This window comes from Trachemys scripta, chromosome 2 (genome assembly GCF_013100865.1).
Source record: "Trachemys scripta elegans isolate TJP31775 chromosome 2, CAS_Tse_1.0, whole genome shotgun sequence".
NCBI lineage: Eukaryota > Metazoa > Chordata > Testudines > Emydidae > Trachemys > Trachemys scripta.
Genome location: NC_048299.1, coordinates 209,547,324 through 209,564,616, shown reverse-complemented (window position 1 = coordinate 209,564,616; position 17,293 = coordinate 209,547,324). Strand labels below are relative to the sequence as shown.

Sequence of the window (17,293 nt, the reverse complement as noted above, 5' to 3'; positions counted from 1 at the left end):
AAAAAAGATCAGAGGGATCAAAATCAAATTATTGATGATTGAGCAAGCCCTAAGACTGGTCTCCGATCTGAACTCTGAGAACCACCTTGCACCTGGCCTCTAAGCACACTTAGTACCCCATCTACTTCAGTATCCTTGTCACTAATAGCCTCAGGGAATACTGTTGCTGCTACCCCACTCACCTCTGGGTTTCGGTCATTGAAATTCTCAAGGAAGCCAGCATCTGCCCCAGTATCCCCAGTACAGGGAACTTCACATTCTAAGTCTCTGGGTACTGGTAAGAAAAGTAGGAGTCCTAGATCTCCTTCTAAGATGTCTCAGTCACTTTCTGAGAAAAATGTTCTGGAGACCTCAGGTCCCAAAGGGAGTTGTGTTGAGGCTTCCTGTGACTCCAGTACTCTGAGGATATCTAAAGTGTCCTCTAAGAGCCATACTTCTACCAAAGAAGATATGGTACTGAAGACAACTTCATCTTTAGGTAATCATATCCATACCAGTAGAAGTTCTGTGCCAAAGAATTTTGTCACATCAGACACTTTTGTATCCCCAGTAGCTATGCCATTATCCTATAGCTCTGCATTGATAGTGCTGAGTCTGACCGTGGACATTCTGATACCAAATACTCAGGGTCCAGAGCACACACACACTCAAGACAGATACCAAACTTGGTACTGAAGCCGGCCACCACAGGATCTCGTTTAACTCCTGCCTACATACCTTTGGCACTGCAGGAGTCTCGTATTCAAAGAACCTTGTCTTGAATGAGCCAAAGTCCCCATTAATGGTACTGGACATCTGTTTGCACCAAGATCCTCTGGGTTATCAACTCCACATTTTTCATTGGGACCTCCTTCTATACCGTTTTGACCATCCAGAGTGAACAAGTATCACCTCCCCTTGAATATGTTGACAATGACTCTTATGACAGATTTTTGTATAGTGTTCTCTTGCTTATTCTGCTGTCCATTCTGAGAGGACAGATGACTTCGACCCTTGTCTACCTGGTATGATCAACAGAAGATGCCTCCTCCCATGCCCTTTGGGCCCCACAGTGGCCTTAATGGGACCCCTGGGCCCTATATCACCAACAGTTCATAAGGGCCCAAAAGCACACTCATAAGGAGCATAGGCAGAATCATTTTCCATTGTCTTCATTCCCATCGTGTCAACCTGAACCATTAGAGGAGATCTTTGAGGAGCAGGAGGTAAGGGCTGACGAGGCAACATCTCACACAAATATTTCATCATCATAGCCAGATGAGGCTGTAATGCCTCTGCCACCTTCCATGGCAGATAACCTTAGACGATTCCAGGAGCTGAAGAAACGAACTGCTTATGCTTAATATTCCTTTATAAACATCCAGGATTCTCATCATAAACTCCTGGACATTTATATATGTGTTGCCCTGTTTTTTGCTAGAGCCTGCTAAGATCATCTGTAAAAAATGCTGACAAACAACTACTATGTTCCAGCCAAGAACTCAGTGTTTTTATTTTAACACGCAACACCAAATTTCCTGGTTGAGGACAGTTAATGAATGCACACAGTGCTAAGTCTACCCCTTACAACAAAGACCAGAAGTGACTCAATGTCTTCGGTCATAAGAGTTACTCCTCTGCAACATTGCAATTCAGAATAGCTAACCAACAAGCATTCATGTCAAAATATGACTATCTGAATTATAATAAATGTAACCCTTTTATTGAGCATTTGCCAGAGGAGCACCACAAGCAATTTAATGCCATCATAAATGAAGGGCAACTCTTAGTGGAAATGTCATTATAGGCCTCCTTAGATTCAGCTGATACTGCAGCACAGTCCATTTCCACTGTGATTGTGATGCATCAAGCTTCATGGCTTCAGTTGTGCAGCTTCCCTAAAGAGGGGCAGAGTACTGTTGAGGACTTCCTTTTTGATGGTCTCAAATTGTTTGCTGAGTCTACCGATGACGTTCTTCACGCTTTAAAAGATTTGAGGGCCACGCGTAGATCCCTTGGGATTTATATACCTTCAAATAAAGGAAAATTTAGCAGGTCTCAGACAACTCCGAGATCTAACCCAGTTCATTTCTCTAGTTTCCATAGACCCTCTGAATCACCTGCCAAGAGTCCTAGGTTCTCTAAAAAGAAGCTACAAACTGCAACAGGTACCTCATCCCAGCCCTCTGTTTTGTCCAAGTGCCAGTTTTGATGACTTGGTCAAGAGTCCAGATCATCCATTCCACAAGAATCTATAGCTGTGCTATTCTATCCTCCTCCCCACCTTTGGATAACGCCTCTCCCAATTTCAACCTGCACAGAAGAGAATAACATCCAACAAATGAGTTTTGGAAGTCGTAATATCAATTATTCAATGTATTTCATTTCCATCCCTCCATCCCAGCCCTTTTCTCCATCCCTTTTCAGGGACCCATCTCACAATCAATAGGTGAGGCAGGAAGTCACTTCCCTTCTATGCTTAGGAGCTATAGAACCACTTCCAGTCCAGTACAGGGGAAAGGGGTTCTATTCCAAGTTTGTTCCCAAAAAAGAATGGAGGATGGAGACCAATATTATATGTCAGACATCCAAACAATTATGTGAAATAGCAGAAATTCAGGATGGTGACTCTTGCAGCTGTAATTTGCTCCTTAGATTCTGGAGATTTGTTTGTGACTTTCAACCTTCAGGTTTCATATTTTCATGTCGCAATTCACCCTTCTCACAGAAGTTTCATTTTACAGTTGACCACAATCACTTCTGATACCATGAGCTCTCTTTCGGACTCTGCTATGCCCAAGAGTATTCTCCAAGACCATGGCAGTTGTAGTTGCCCACCTACGTTGACTAGGTATAGTTGTCTTCCCTCATCTCAATGATTGGCTTCTCAGGGGTCAATCTTAACCAATGACAGGGTCTCTGTTCCACAGTTTAGGCCTTCAATTCAATCTCAAAAAGTCTGTTTTGACCCCAGTTCAGTGGATAGATTTTATAGGAACTTTTCCAAATGCTGTGATAGCCAGAGTTTACCTACTTGTGGACAAGTGGACAAACTTGAAAAATTATATTGCAAGAATTCAATTAAGTCCTTAAACATTATCAAGAAATTGTCTTCATCTATTAGATCATATGGCAGCTTGTATCTTCGTAGCCCAACACACCAGATTAAATCTCCTGTTTCCTGGGATAGCTCAGAACAATTTATATACTGAACAAGCACAGTCTGGACAGGCAGGTGTCTGTTCCCTATTGGGTTCTGGACTCAATCAATTGGTGGAAGAATCCTGTATGGGAGTTCATTTAATTCCTTTAGTTCAAGCTCTTTCTACCATCGTTATTACATCAGATGCATCCCTCTGGGATGGGGAGTGCATCTGGGACCACACACCATCTAAGGCAAATGGTCTCCCCATGAGAGTCTTCTGAACATCAATTATCTGTAGTTGAGAGCAGTCAGGAAGGCTTGCACTCACTTCTTTCTACTGGTCTGAGCCAAATCTTTCAAGATTGCAAGAGACAATATAATCTGCATGTTCTACATCAATTGTCAGGGAAGGGTGTGCTCCCCTCACTATATGCTTAGGTGATAAAACTCTAGAATTGGTGCCTAGCCAACTAGATAGTCATCTCAGCTTCTTACCTCCTGAGTATACAGAACACCCTGGCTGACTAACTCAGCAGACACTTCTCCCAGTGTTGGATTCACAAGTAGTCAACAGCATATTTCTAACCTGGGAGATTTCAAAAGTGTAACTTTTTGCCACCGTCACCAACAAAAAGTGCAAGTAATATTACTCAAAAGGGGGACTTGATCCTCAGTCACTAGGAGATGCCTTCCTTATTTCACGGGTAAGGTGTCTTCTTTACACTTATCCACGAATGCTATTTGCTCGTAAAAGTTCTCAGCATGATCAAGCAAGACAAGGATAAGGTCGTATTGATTGCACCTACTTGGCTGAGACACAGTTAGTCTCCTTCACTGATTCGACTTGTTTCTCGTCCACTACTGACCATTCCAGTCAGTTGCTGCCTGTTGTCTCGGGATACTCAGGTGCTTCATCCCAAATTGGAAGTTCTGTGACTCCAGGTGTGGCTCCTAGATGGTTCTCTGGTATAGAGACTTCCTATTCAACAGAGGTACAGCAGGTGTTGTTAGACAGCAGGAAGAAATCTATGATAAATACTTGCCTTCAGAAATGGAAGAGATTTCACTAGTGGTGTACCTGTCATTAATTCTCTCTTGTTCAATCTTCTCTTTCCACCATCCTGGGCTACCTGCTAGAATTAAAAAGATTGGGTTTCGCTATGAGTTCCATCATTGTTCACTTGGTGGCTATTGTGACGCTCTGTACCTCAGAGTAGTACCCTGGAACCCTCATATTCACCACTGTGATATTATTATGATGTGTTTTGTATAAATTATACCTTGTGAGGTATCATTTTAAGTGTCTTAATCTGTTGAACATTAATATCATAGATTCATATAATTTTAAGTGTCTTAATCTGTAGAACATTAATATCATGTTGAACTGTATGTGCTACCGTGTGTGAAGTTATGAAGTATTGCTATATATGCTACTGAAATATGTTGTGAGATTGAGAATGCCCACGGCCAGCCTTTCAGTTACAACAAAAGAGTAGCCATCACCAGCCAGATGGTCATCAATGGCTCATCAACACACAGTCCATTTTCCCTGGGGCTTCTAGAAGAAGGCATGTACACTGCGGGGTTGGCTACCCACATCACAGCAAGGAATTTTCTAGCAGCTGGAAGAAAGTATAAAAGAGAGACAGGGACATCATCACTTGGCCTCTCTCCCCCCTCATCTCAGCACCTGGAAAAACGTCTGCAAGAAAAAGATATTGAACTGGGGAAATTTGGTCCCAGGCTGGAAGGTGGTCCCACCTTGTGTACTGAGGAACCGTAACCTCCTTGTACCATCTGACAGGGTGAGAAAAGCTGTTTGATTCAACTCTCGCTTGACTAAAAGTTTAGGATTTAGAATGTGTGTTTGCTTTTTATTTTCTTAATGTCCACTTCCCTTTGATGAAGTGGTGAACTAGGTAATGAATTTACGAAGACCAGGTTTCTAACCAGTGCAAGATGGTACAGTTCTGAGGTGCAAGACTGGAGAGCTGGGGGGGAATTTGCTGGAGCATCCCTATTGATGGTTCATGAGTGACTGGAAGATCATTCATGTAACTCAGTTGGGTGTGCCCCTGCCTGTGGATATCCGTATGAGTGCAGTGCCTGCGGGAGGCTTGTAGCTTGACATCAGCATCACAATGTGAGAGGCAGCCCAGGGTGGTGGGTTTCTAGGGCTCAGCAGTCCCACAGTCCAGGTTGCACTCCGGGGACCCCATCACAGCTATAACAGCTTTTTGCTTGTCTGTGGAAGGTTTTTCAATTTTTGCTTGCCCCACAATGTCAAGTTTCCTCAGAGGACTGATTAATCTTTTTCTATAGATCATAGAACCTACTCCAGTATGGGACTAGAACCTTGTCCTTAATTACCTTGTGAAGTACTCCTTTGAGTCAGTAGCTATGTGTTTGCTGCTTCACCTGTCCATGAAAACAGCTTTCTTGGTGGCCATCATTTCTGCCTAGAAAGGCAGAGAATTCAGGGTTTTAATGGCAAACCCTCCCTTTGCAGTGTTTTTCAAGGAAAAGGTTTCATTACAACCACACCTCAAGTTTCCACATAAGGTGTCATCTTAATCTTATATTAACCAGACTATTCATCTTCCATTTTTTTTCTGAAACCACATCAGATGAGGCAGGAAGCTGTCTTCCATACCTTGGACGTCAGGAGGGCATTAGCCTGTTATTTGGACAGTACCAAACCATTCAGAAATCAAGTATCAAAGGGGTAGCCGTGTTAGTCTGTATCCACAAAAACAACAAGGAATCCAGTGGTACCTTAAAGACTAACAGATTTATTTGGGCATAAGCTTTCATGTGTAAAAACCCACTTCTTCAGATGCATGGAGTGAAAATTACAGATGTAGGCATAAATATACTGTTACATGAAGAGAAGGGAGTTACCTTACAAGTGGAGAACCAGTGTTGACAGGGCCAATTCAATCAGGGTGGATATGGTCCACTGCCAATAATTGATGAGGAGGTGTCAATACCAAGAGAGGGAAAATTGCTTTTGTAGTGCGCCAGCCACTCCCAGTCCCTATTCAAGCCCAATTTAATGGTGTTAAATTTGCAAATGAATTGTAGCTCTGCAGTTTCTCTTTGAAGTCTGTTTTTGAAGTTTTTTTTGTTGAAGTATGGCTACTTTTAAATCTGTTATGGAATGTCCAGGGAGATTGAAGTGTTGTCCTACTGGCTTTTGTATGTTACCATTTGTATGTTACTGATGTCCGATTTGTGTCCATTTATTCTTTTAGTAGAGACTGTCCGGTTTGGCCAATGTACATGGCAGAGGGGCATTGCTGGCACATGATGGCATATATCACATTAGGAGATGTGCAGGTGAATGAGCCCCTGATGCTGTGGCTCATGTGGTTGGGTCTAAAACACTCCTAAAATAGTGTATTTGTAATGTGTGGCACACTCAACATTATGAAGCATAGTTAAGGCTGAGTTCTGATTTGCACTTGACACAGAACACAGGAATTTAACCTCTTTATTATGTATGAAAAATACAGTATATGAACCTCAAATTTGCAGCACTTACTCTTTTTATATATAGAATGAATTTTCTGATTTATTTGAAGGTAAGATAATTAATTAGTCTGTATTAAAATTAATTTTAAAAATGGTTCCTTTAAGAAATATATTCTCAACCTTTTCAGTTTTGTTTTCTTTTCTAATTTTTATTAGTAGAGGGATTCCTCTACCTCAGCATTCTTGCACTTGTTGTATAGCTCCAGCAGATGGCTGATAGTGAGTGTGCATGTGGATAGAAGTCACAGAGTATGAGAACTCTGCCTATAAAATAGTTCCTCAAATATCTAAAACAACCCTAAGTTAAATAAACGTGTTGTGTACAAGATCACACACACATTTTTAATGAATTAGGAGCTGTGTGTTTAATCCTGAGAAATCCTATTACTTTCACCTAAATTTGTCTTTGAATATCATATGTAACAAGCTGTGCAATCTTCAGTTGTGTTGGAATAGTTCATATAAACCTATGGTGTTTTTTCAGGGTGTGAGCAGGCAGGGTGGGGAAAGATTGACTGTTATCTAACCACCAGTAATTTGAGCAGACTGCCTTAATTGGCGTGGAGCTGTAGTCTCAACATTAGTATCATCCGGGGTGTGATTTGACGCTCCTTGTATCAGCTGTTTGGCTGGAATATAAATATGATTGGCATTGTAATTAATAATGTCCTGTTACTTTTGAGGCTAATAGCTAAACAAGATTACTACCTTCTCAAATAATTAAAATCTTCTAAGGAATTGTTAGTTTATTTGATGTGGTTTAATCAACCTGATAATCAGATTAATGTGATAATCCATTTTATTCAAATTTGATATGTTTATATGTTTTGTTTTATGGTTTTGCTTAGTTCTTAATTTTAGCTAATAAAATGTGTAAAACTGGAAACTTGCGTGGTTCATACGTTTCTTTCCCAGATATCAGGGTTCCAAATCTGAGAAGTCCCTGGGGTAAATAAAGGAGATCAACCTGGTGGTGATCCAAAACAGGGGCAGTAGAACTGGGGTGGGGGCCGGGAGTGAGGGCTGGGTGCTGCAGTGCCCCCACAGTGGAAATGTTGTGGGGGGCTCCATTTCCATGTGAACTCCCACATTCTGGGATAAGAGCCAAACCCAGAGGGGCTAGAGCAGCTGCTGCAGGCCCTGGATCAGGCCAGGGAGTGGGACCTAGAGGGGTTGGAATGAGTCCAGGGGCAGATAGGAACCTCCAGGACCCTTCCTTCTAGCCTGGAGCTGGCTGCCTCCCCCGCCACCAAGTCTCAGTACCTCCCTTCACTCCCGCTTCTATCCCTGCAGATGGAGGGGGCTGTGAAGGGTATTTCCACACACCCTAGTCTATAGAATTGCTGTATAGTCTTTCCATAACTTGTACCCAAATAGGATTACTGTTGATTTTTGAGGGAAAGTTAATTTATGTATTGGTCATTTATTTCATTAAGCAGCAAGGGTTTCAGAATCTTTGAGGGCCTAGTGGGTGCCTACCCACCAGTCAACCTAAAAGCTGACCTATTTCCCATAATAATGTCTATACTCCTCACATAAATCAATTGGATGATAGAGACTGGACATATGTATCAAAAGTTATCATTGGTAGATTATTTGGCTCATCTGTCACTGGTCTTCAAAGGTTCTATGGCTACAGGTTTGCTTGGGTATCTGTACTTGAAAGGGTCCCCATGGCACTGCTGCCTCCAGCTTCATTGAGCACCATGTCAGCTCTGTCAGGGGAACTGAGGGAGGAGCACAGAGTGAGCTCTTAAAGCATAAAGACATTGAGACTCAGGGACTGGGCTCCCACACACCCTCATCCTATTTTGTTATACTTCCTTTTCCAATCTACAACTAGCTATATAATAAGATTACATTCTGTGTGTCATTCTGAAGCCTAAAGTATCTGTATAGCCCGTGTGAAGAGAAGGAAGCATCTGTAAGCATAATTGAGAGCTCTTTTTCTTCAGAATGACACCAGGTTGAATCATCACTGGGTTTCACAGTCTGTCCAAGTTTTAAGTTGTCAGTCATTTTGACTTTACACCCGGTGTATAGCTACAGTAAGACATGTATCTATGACATGCCACGAGTACTAGACCCTTGTAATATCACAGGTAGCTCAACCAATCATTAACCTTATTCTACATTTATTTTGCATGCAATAATTTCATTGGTTGTATGAAGAAGACTGCAGAGATAGTGGATTATTTGGCCCAACTGCCAGACCTGTGCAACAGCACAGCCACCATACATGATAACCCCAAACACATAGCCCTTCACAGCAGCACACATCTCTTTCGTCACCCTCACAAATCCGAACAACTTTCCCAGCACAACATAAAACCACATGGAAGTGAACCCAGTCACCATCACAACCAGCACACACACAAAACCTTCAAACAGAATTCTGATGCCTAGAATATCTGTTGAGTTAGTCTGAAGCAATGGAAACAGCTGTAAGCATGGCTGAAAGCTCTTTTTGTTTAGAATATTACCAAGTTCAGTCATCAGTGGAATTCGTGGTCTGTTACTGTCCAGTTTCTAAGTTCTCAGCCATTTTGATTTTGTTATTGTTACACATATGACCTGAAGAATTACACTTATGCAACAGCACAGACTTTCAGCCACTAGTTTGCACTTTTCTACATTACCAGTTAAGGTTACTTTTTCTTCAAAGGTCCTTATTATAATATATTCCCCAGCAATATCCATCTGTAAGTGGGTAAAATTGGCAGACATTACTCTGATGTTCATAATTTTTTAATTTTTTTCCTTGGCTTATAGTCCAGGACAATTGCTTTGAAAAGTTTACTAGTCGTGAAAATGTTTCTGGTAGTTTCCCAAAGTGTGTTTAACACTAGAGTTCATGAGATGAAGGTCACATCAGTACTGAGTTACCATCTTCATTTTCTCCTCACTCTAATTCCAACTTCATTTTGATTTGTCTAAGGACAACAGTGGAAGTCTGTGGCAGAACTGGTAACAGAATCTGGATCTTCTGAGTCCTTGTCTGTTGGAGGGTGGCACTAACCCTTTAAGAAGGAGCAGGACCAGTGCACCCTGTGCCTGGTTAGCAGACCCCCACTTAGGGTTAAAAGAGGGTACCTGAGCCTAGATGGAAGAGAGACCTGTTGAGTCAGGGCTGCAAGAAGCAGGAGTAGCAGGATGATCCTGTGAGAGACAGACAGGGAAGAACCCCTGGGAGCTGTAACAGCACAGCGTGTGCTGAGGAACTGTTTTTGTTTGTTTTGTCTGTGTTGGAAAATAAAGCAGACTGGAAAGAGACTTTAGTCATGGCAGAGGGTTCTTAACAATTTGGGGAAAAGCCCTGTCTTGTGACCTTTGGTGGAGAATATGGACAGGTGATTGGTCCCTAGAATAGGGAAGAAATTGGACTCCAAGCATTGACTGGCACACACACACACACCAGTTTTAGCAATGAGGAAAAATGAAGGAGGTGATATGTCCTTTAATGGAACAGTGGCAGCAGATAGTTGCATTACAGTGGCAACAGAAACAGCAGCAACAGACCCAGGCTATGACCCTGTAATTAGTTGTGAGCCTGCAAAAATGGCAAGAAGCACAATTTGCCCTTCCGCAGCAGTGGCAAAGGCCCACTTCCAGCAGCAAAAGTAGTGGTTGGGCCAAGGGAAATGTGGCTGGTACTGGAGATGGGGTAGCTCAGGTCAACTGGTCCCTGGCCTGGCGGAGCTGGTTCCAGGAGTGAAGAGGCCTTCCTCCACACCTTTGAGCAAATGAGAAGTGCAGCAGGCTGTGGGGAATTGACTTGGGCAGCCTCCATAGCACTATTCCTGATGGGTTAGGCACAGGCAGCCTACCAAGCTGTGAGCAACGAGCAGGTGAGCTCCTATCCTGTGGAGAAGGTTTTAGATAGCCTGGAACTGACTCCAGAGGCATACTATTCCAGAAAATTGTGGACCAAGTGGTCCTGGAGAAGTTCTTGAAGGTCCTAGCCATAGAAACACAGAGATGTAAGGCAATACCAACCTGCATCAGTAGATGAGGCAGGTGAAAGAACAGAAGCCTTCTTTGAAACTGAAGGAGCCGGACAGGCTGAACTGTGTGGCAAACTAGTCATGAGTAACCCAAAACGGGGATGCACAGGACCTACCAGGGCCCCAGTCTGTCCCACAATCCAGAGGAAGTGCTTTTGGGGTTGACTGGGGAAGTCCCATTGTGTGCTTCAGATGTGGCAAGTCTGGATATTAGGTGAGAATGCCCAATATGGAGTGCAATTACCTGTGTTGCTATTAGAGCCAGGCTTATAGTCTAGGGTCTACTCTTAATGGGACTAAGGTTCAGTAGTACATGGTACTAGTCAGAGTGAAAGGAGTGTCGGTAGAAGGTCTTGTGAACTCAGATTGTGGGTGCACCCTTGTCTGGGGAAATGGGGTATTGTCAGAGAAGATGGACTGGCATCTGCGCAGAGATGTGTTAGGTATGCAAGGTGAGATTCGGGTCTACCCCACAGCAGGGGTTGAGCTGGGAGTACAGGAGCAGAGAGGTCAGCTACATATTAGGGTACTGAAGGATCTTCTGTGACAGATGATTTTGGGAAGAGACTGGCTCGGTTTCCCAGCCCTGATACAGAGGTAAGGTGTCATGAATCCAGAGCAGCAGTGTAGGGTAGAGAAAACCAATGGTTGATCAGAAAAGGGGTGGAGAGAGCTGAAGATTGCATGAAACACCAGATAGGGGCTGAGAGGAAACCTCCAGTCATCTTCAGAGCTTATTGGAACATCTTAAAAGAGAATTGACAAGAGCTGGAGGAAATCCAGCAGATCATCAATCGGACAATAAAACCTGAACAAGAATTAGCACAGTCTAGAGTGGAGTTAGAGTGTGGAAAATAGCAGTCCTCGATGCTGGAGTAGACATTGGCCATGCTTCAGATTTAGAAGATTGTCAGGGAACAGGAGGTCATTGCACAGACTCAAGAGTGGGCATTGGATGCCCAGACAGGACCTCAGATTGAACAGTATACAGTGGGGACCCAGATGGACCTCATCAGCATGCAGGTAAGAGACCAGGGGTGAAATAGTGGCCTTTTGAAGAAGGGGAGTCAAGGGACAGTTTTATGGCTCCCATCATGAGGACTGCCAGAACAACTGGTAGCTGCAGAATGCATGCTACAAATGAGAGAGAGAGCAGCTGGTGATTCAGGAAGAGAGAGGTTGCCCGCTTCTGGTGGTTAATCAGCTTGAGAGAGAATTAAACCTTCTGCATGCAGATCCTCAAAGTCCCAGATTAGAAAATGAGGCTGTATTGACTGTGTCCTGGTGAAGGTATGGACTGTAAGACTTGCCCTAAGTGTGGGCAAGGTCTTCAAGGTGGGGAAGAGTGTACCAGGGTGACATTGGCTCTTTAAGAGGGAGCAGAGCCAGTGCATCCTGTGCCTTGTTAACTGACCCCCAGTTAGGGTTAAAACAGGGAACCTGGGTCTAGAGGGAAGGGAGACCTGGTGAGTCAGAGCTCTGGAACTGCAAGAAGCAGGAGCAGCAGGAAGTTCCTGTGAGAAGTAAAGAGAGGGGAAAAAACCTTGGGAACTAAAGCACAGGGTAGGCTGAGGAACTCTTTTTTGTTTGTTTTGCCTGTGTTGGAAAATAAAACTGTCTGGAAAGAGAATAGTTGTGGCAGTGGGTCTTTTGGGAACTGGGGTGAAGGCCACTTTGTTACATGGTCTAGTGACTTAACCATACAACTGTCCTTTCTTTCTGTTTACTGTACCTCAAGATCGTTTCCAATGGCAGTTCTTTTTTGCCAGAAGATTCAAGGAGTTTCATGCCTTATCCTGCTAGGTACAGGGACTACCAAGATAAGGTTCCTTTCCTGAAAGGTTTTCCTATATGTCATTTGAACCAGGAAGTAGCCTTTCCCACTCTTTTGTCCTAATCCACAAAATTCCAAGTAGGGTCAGCTACATTGCCTGGACATTAACAGCTGTCTGAATTTATCTTTGCTAAGAACTGAGAGATTTAGAGTGTTATTCATATTGCATCAATGTCCTAATTTAGGAAAGTTCAGGCAGCTTCCAAATAGTTTCAAAATGGATTGAGAAGAAAGCATGTATTTCTAGCCTACTTTTCCACATGGGTGGAGTCTTTGTGGGAAGAGAGATTGGAGTGTCTGATGGAAATCTACAAGGCGGCCACCTAGACATCAACTCTCACATTCACCAAGAACTCTCCATTTGTTGTACAAACATAATTGGATGCAGCCTTTGTCAGAAAGATGCAGCTGGCAGCTGTTAAGACATTCATCCCTTCCTCCTGTAGAATTTTTTTATTGCTAAAGGAGGTCCCAAGCAATTAGACGGTTGAAGAAGAAAAGTAAGAACATTTATTTTCTTTGAGATACCAGTCCAGGCCCCCACCTTGGAAAAATTAATACAATATCTTCTTATAAAGTTTCATCTTGGTTTTACAATTGTTCAAGGTCATTCTTTTTACCGGAACTGCTTTCCAAGTCTCAGCTGAGTTCTGAGCTGGTAAGCCCTTTCAGTGTGTACTAGGGAGAGAAGGATAATGTGTCAAAAACTTAGTTATTTTTTCTCAATTAGCTAGCAGGGAAGAACTATACCCAAGCAACTGGATTGGTATAGAAATTAATGAAGAAAGGAAGTTTAACAAATATGGACAGTATCCCCTAAAATCAGCAGTGATTTTATATTTGCTTCTAGATCATAGATGAAAATTTTGAATAGTGTTGGCTGATCCTTGTAGAACTCTACTAAAAACACTCCCATTGCATGATGGTTCCCCATTAACAATTACTTTTTGAGATGTCAGTTAACCAGGTTTTACTCCGTTTGGCATGTGTTTTGTTGATATTGCATAGTGCTATTTTTTTAATCAGAATGTCGTGCAATACTGTATCAAATGCCTTACAAAAGTCTATGTATACTAGATCTATGTAGTTACCTTTATCAACCAAATTTATAATCTCATAAAACAGGGGTCGGCAACCTTCAGCATGCGGCCCATCAGGGTAATCTGCTGGTGGGCCATGAGACATTTTTTTTACATTGACCGTCCGCAGGCATGGCTCCCCGCAGTTCCCATTGGCTGCGATTCACCATTCCTGGCCAATGGGAGCTGCCGGAAGCAGCGGCCAACACGTCCCTCTGGCCCACACCACTTTCTGCAGCTCCCATTGTCCGGGAACAGTGAACCGCAGCCACTAGGAGCTGCAGGGTGCCGTGCCTGTGGATGGTCAACGCAAACAAACTGTCTCACGGCCCGCCAGCAGATTACCCTCATGGGCCGCATGCCGAAGATTGCCGACCCCAGCCATAAAAGAATGACAGGTTTGTTTGACAAGATCACCTGATTGTCTCCATGTCTGTTCTGGAGCATCTCTCCATGTACATCTACACTTTGAGCTGGAGGTGTAATTTCTGCTTGGGTAGACATATGCACACTAGCTTTGATTGAGCTAGCACTCTAAAACTAGAAGTGCAGTAGAGGCTGTGGGATGGGCTAGTTACCTGGAGTACAATCCCACCCAGGACCCTACGTACTTAGTTGGGCAGCTTGCCTGTCCCGCCTCCCACTCTGCCACAGCTACACTTTTGTTTTTAGCATTCTAGCTCAATCACATGTTTGTGCGTCTACCTGAGTTGAAAATTATCCCTCCAGCTCAAAGTGTAGATGTACCCTTAGAGGCAAAGTACCTTATGAAGATTTGATTTCTGGATGGATTCTTTCAGTTACCTTTGAGGTATATATCCAAGATTGGGGGGAGGGACGGAGGCGATCTTTTTCCTCTAAGAGTAAAAGTCCATCAGACCAAAGTATCAGGCTGTCATCTGGACAGAAACGGGGAAGCATCTGAAAAAGAGATTTGTGAAGCAGATTACTCGTAAGTGCATGCGCTCCTTTGCTAAACCCTATAGTTTGGGTATTAATGTGTTGACTGGTGCACTTTTCTCTGGTGCTTTATAAGGGCTGTAATTGTGTGTGTGTGTGTGTGTGTGTGTGTGTGTGTGCATGTAATCAAGAGGTATGTTTCCTCCTCCTTAATTCAGCTCATTTGCATTGCTATTTAGAGTCCATTAGTATGGATTACTAGAGCTACTCTTTGTAATTTTTCCCTACATGTAAAATGGGTTTCTGTTAAAGTAGCTCTAGCCTCCCACCTGCTTATTGTTATTCTATAGCTCTCTTCTTTTGGTGCATTGGTTCTGAGGAAGTTGCAATCCTGGTTATACCGTGGATATTAGCAGTATTGTTTGCTTGCGTCATGAACCTTTTTTAATTTTCTTCATCCATCTGATTGTCACCTGTGAAATGAGAAGGGGCCATTGCATTTCACCTGATTCTTCACCAGTTGTGTAACTAAAATAGTCCTTGCCATAGTGCTTGGATACAATGGAGATCTGAAAATCTATACATACTTTAATATCCATGGTGAATTACAAGTATTTTGTGAAAACTGTTGTTCCTATTTTAAGTTAAACAATTTGGTCTCAGTATGCATTTGAGAGGCAATGTATCTATGGATTAGAAAAGAGGATTGCAGTTCAGGATTTTTATTTTTTACTCTCAGTTGTCCCACTGCCTGTAAAATGGAACAAGTAACTTAGAAACAGTTCTTGTTTGAAAGTTTTGACCTATGTCTAAAGGCACCTGTATCTTTACACAATTAAATAAATATACTGATTGTGATGGGTTGGATCACAGAACCCCCCCCTTGGGAGCTGCCACCTGATGTGCCAAGACTACTTCTGCCCCTGCTTTCCTGCCAGCTTGGGACCCCAGCACCCTGTCTTGCTGAGCCAGACACGCCCATCTGCTCCAACAAAGACCAGGTCTGAATTATTTGTGCCCTGAAGCTGCAGACTTAACTGAAAGCAGCTTACAGAAGTGCTCTTGTTTTTAACACTCAGATGCTCAACTCCCAATGGGGTCTAAGCCCAAATAAATCCGTTTTACCCTGTATACAGAGTAAACTCATAAATTGTTCGCCCTCTATAACACTGATAGAGAGAGATGCACAGCTGTTTGCCTCCCCCAGGTATTAATACATACTCTGCGTTAATTAATAAGTAAAAAGGGATTTTATTAAATATAGAAAGTAGGATTTAAGAGGTTCCAAGTTGTAACAGACAGAACAAAGTAAGTCACCAAGCAAAATAAAATAAAACACGCAAATCTGTGTCTAATCAAACTGAATACAGATAATCTCACCCTTAGAGATACTTCAGTAAGTTTTTTCCTCAGACTGGACACCTTCCAGGCCTGGGCACAATTCTTTCCCCTGGTACAGCTCTTGTTCCAGCCAGGGCCAGCTCTAGGGCACCAGCCCAGCAAGCAGGTGCTTGGAGTGGCCAAGGGGAAGGAGCGGCACGTTGGGCTGTTCGGCAGCAATTCGGTGGCGGTTCCCTCTCGAAGGGAAGCACCTGCCGCCGAATTCCCGCCGAAGAAGAAAGCGGCGCGGTGGAGCTGCAGCTGGAGTGCTGCCGATCGTGATTGCGATCGTGGCTTTTTTTTTTCCCTGCCGCTTGGGGCAGCAAAAACCCTGGAGCCGGTCCTGGTTCCAGCTCAGGTAATAGCTAGGGGATTCCTCATGATGGCTCTCCCCTTTGTTCTGTTCCGCCCATTTATATATCTTTTGCATAAGGCGGAAATCCTTTGTCCCTCTCTGGGTTCCCACCCCCTCCTTCTCAATGGAAAGACACCAGGTTAAAGATGGATTCCAATTCAGGTGACATGATCACGTCACTGTAAGACTTCAAGCCTTCATTCCTCCGAGCCTGACTCACAGGAAGGTTTGACTGCAAACAGAGCCATCCACAGTCAATTGAACTGGTTGATGGACGCCATCAAGATTCCAAACCACCATTAATGGCCCGCACTTTGCATAATTACAAGAGGCCCTCAGTGTTATATTTTATAATTCTAGTTTTAGATACAAGAGTGATACATTTATACAAATAGGATGACCACACTCAGTAGATTATAAGCTTTGTAATGATACCTTACAAGAGACCTTTTGCATGAAGCATATTCCAGTTACATTATATTCACTCATTAGCATATATTTATAAAATCATATAGAGTGAAATGTCACACTGAAATCCAAAGGTGCTGAGCACATACAGCTCCCACTGAAGCCAGTAGAAGCTACAACTGCTCAGTACCCCTGAAAATCAGGTCTCTTCGATACTTGCCTAAGTGTGGAGTAGTTGCCTATTTTAAAGCACACACATTTTGGTTTTAACTTTTTGTGCCTTCGTTTCCTAATGTGTAAAATTGGGAGAATATTTTCTACCACACTTCATGGAGATGTTGCAAGACTCCATTAACATTTGTTATTATTTTGATAACCGAAGGTGAAAGTTGCTACCTAGGATCCTGATCCTGCATCCATTGAAATCATTGGACACAGAATTGGGCCATGTGTGAAAAGTTTTGTTTATCTTTCACCTGCTATTGATGTTTTTGTGTATGCAAGCCACTGTTTGTTTGAAGAGGACAACAGAATTATTTGAAGCTGTTTATTGTGTATATGAGTGTACAGATTAAGAAAGGATGTGTCTGTTAATGAAGAAGGTATTATTCAATATGCAGTTGTGAGGGTATAAACATTAATAGCAAGGTTGTGCAACAAGTTGAGGAACAATAA

General features: G+C 43.0%; 1 protein-coding gene across 1 annotated transcript in view; it reads left to right on the top strand.

The window, feature by feature from the left end:
- CCDC178 (coiled-coil domain containing 178) overlaps window positions 1-17,293 on the top strand; it is a 287,835-nt gene that overhangs the window by 84,915 nt on the left and 185,627 nt on the right. The gene's annotated exons all lie outside the window — the stretch shown is intronic.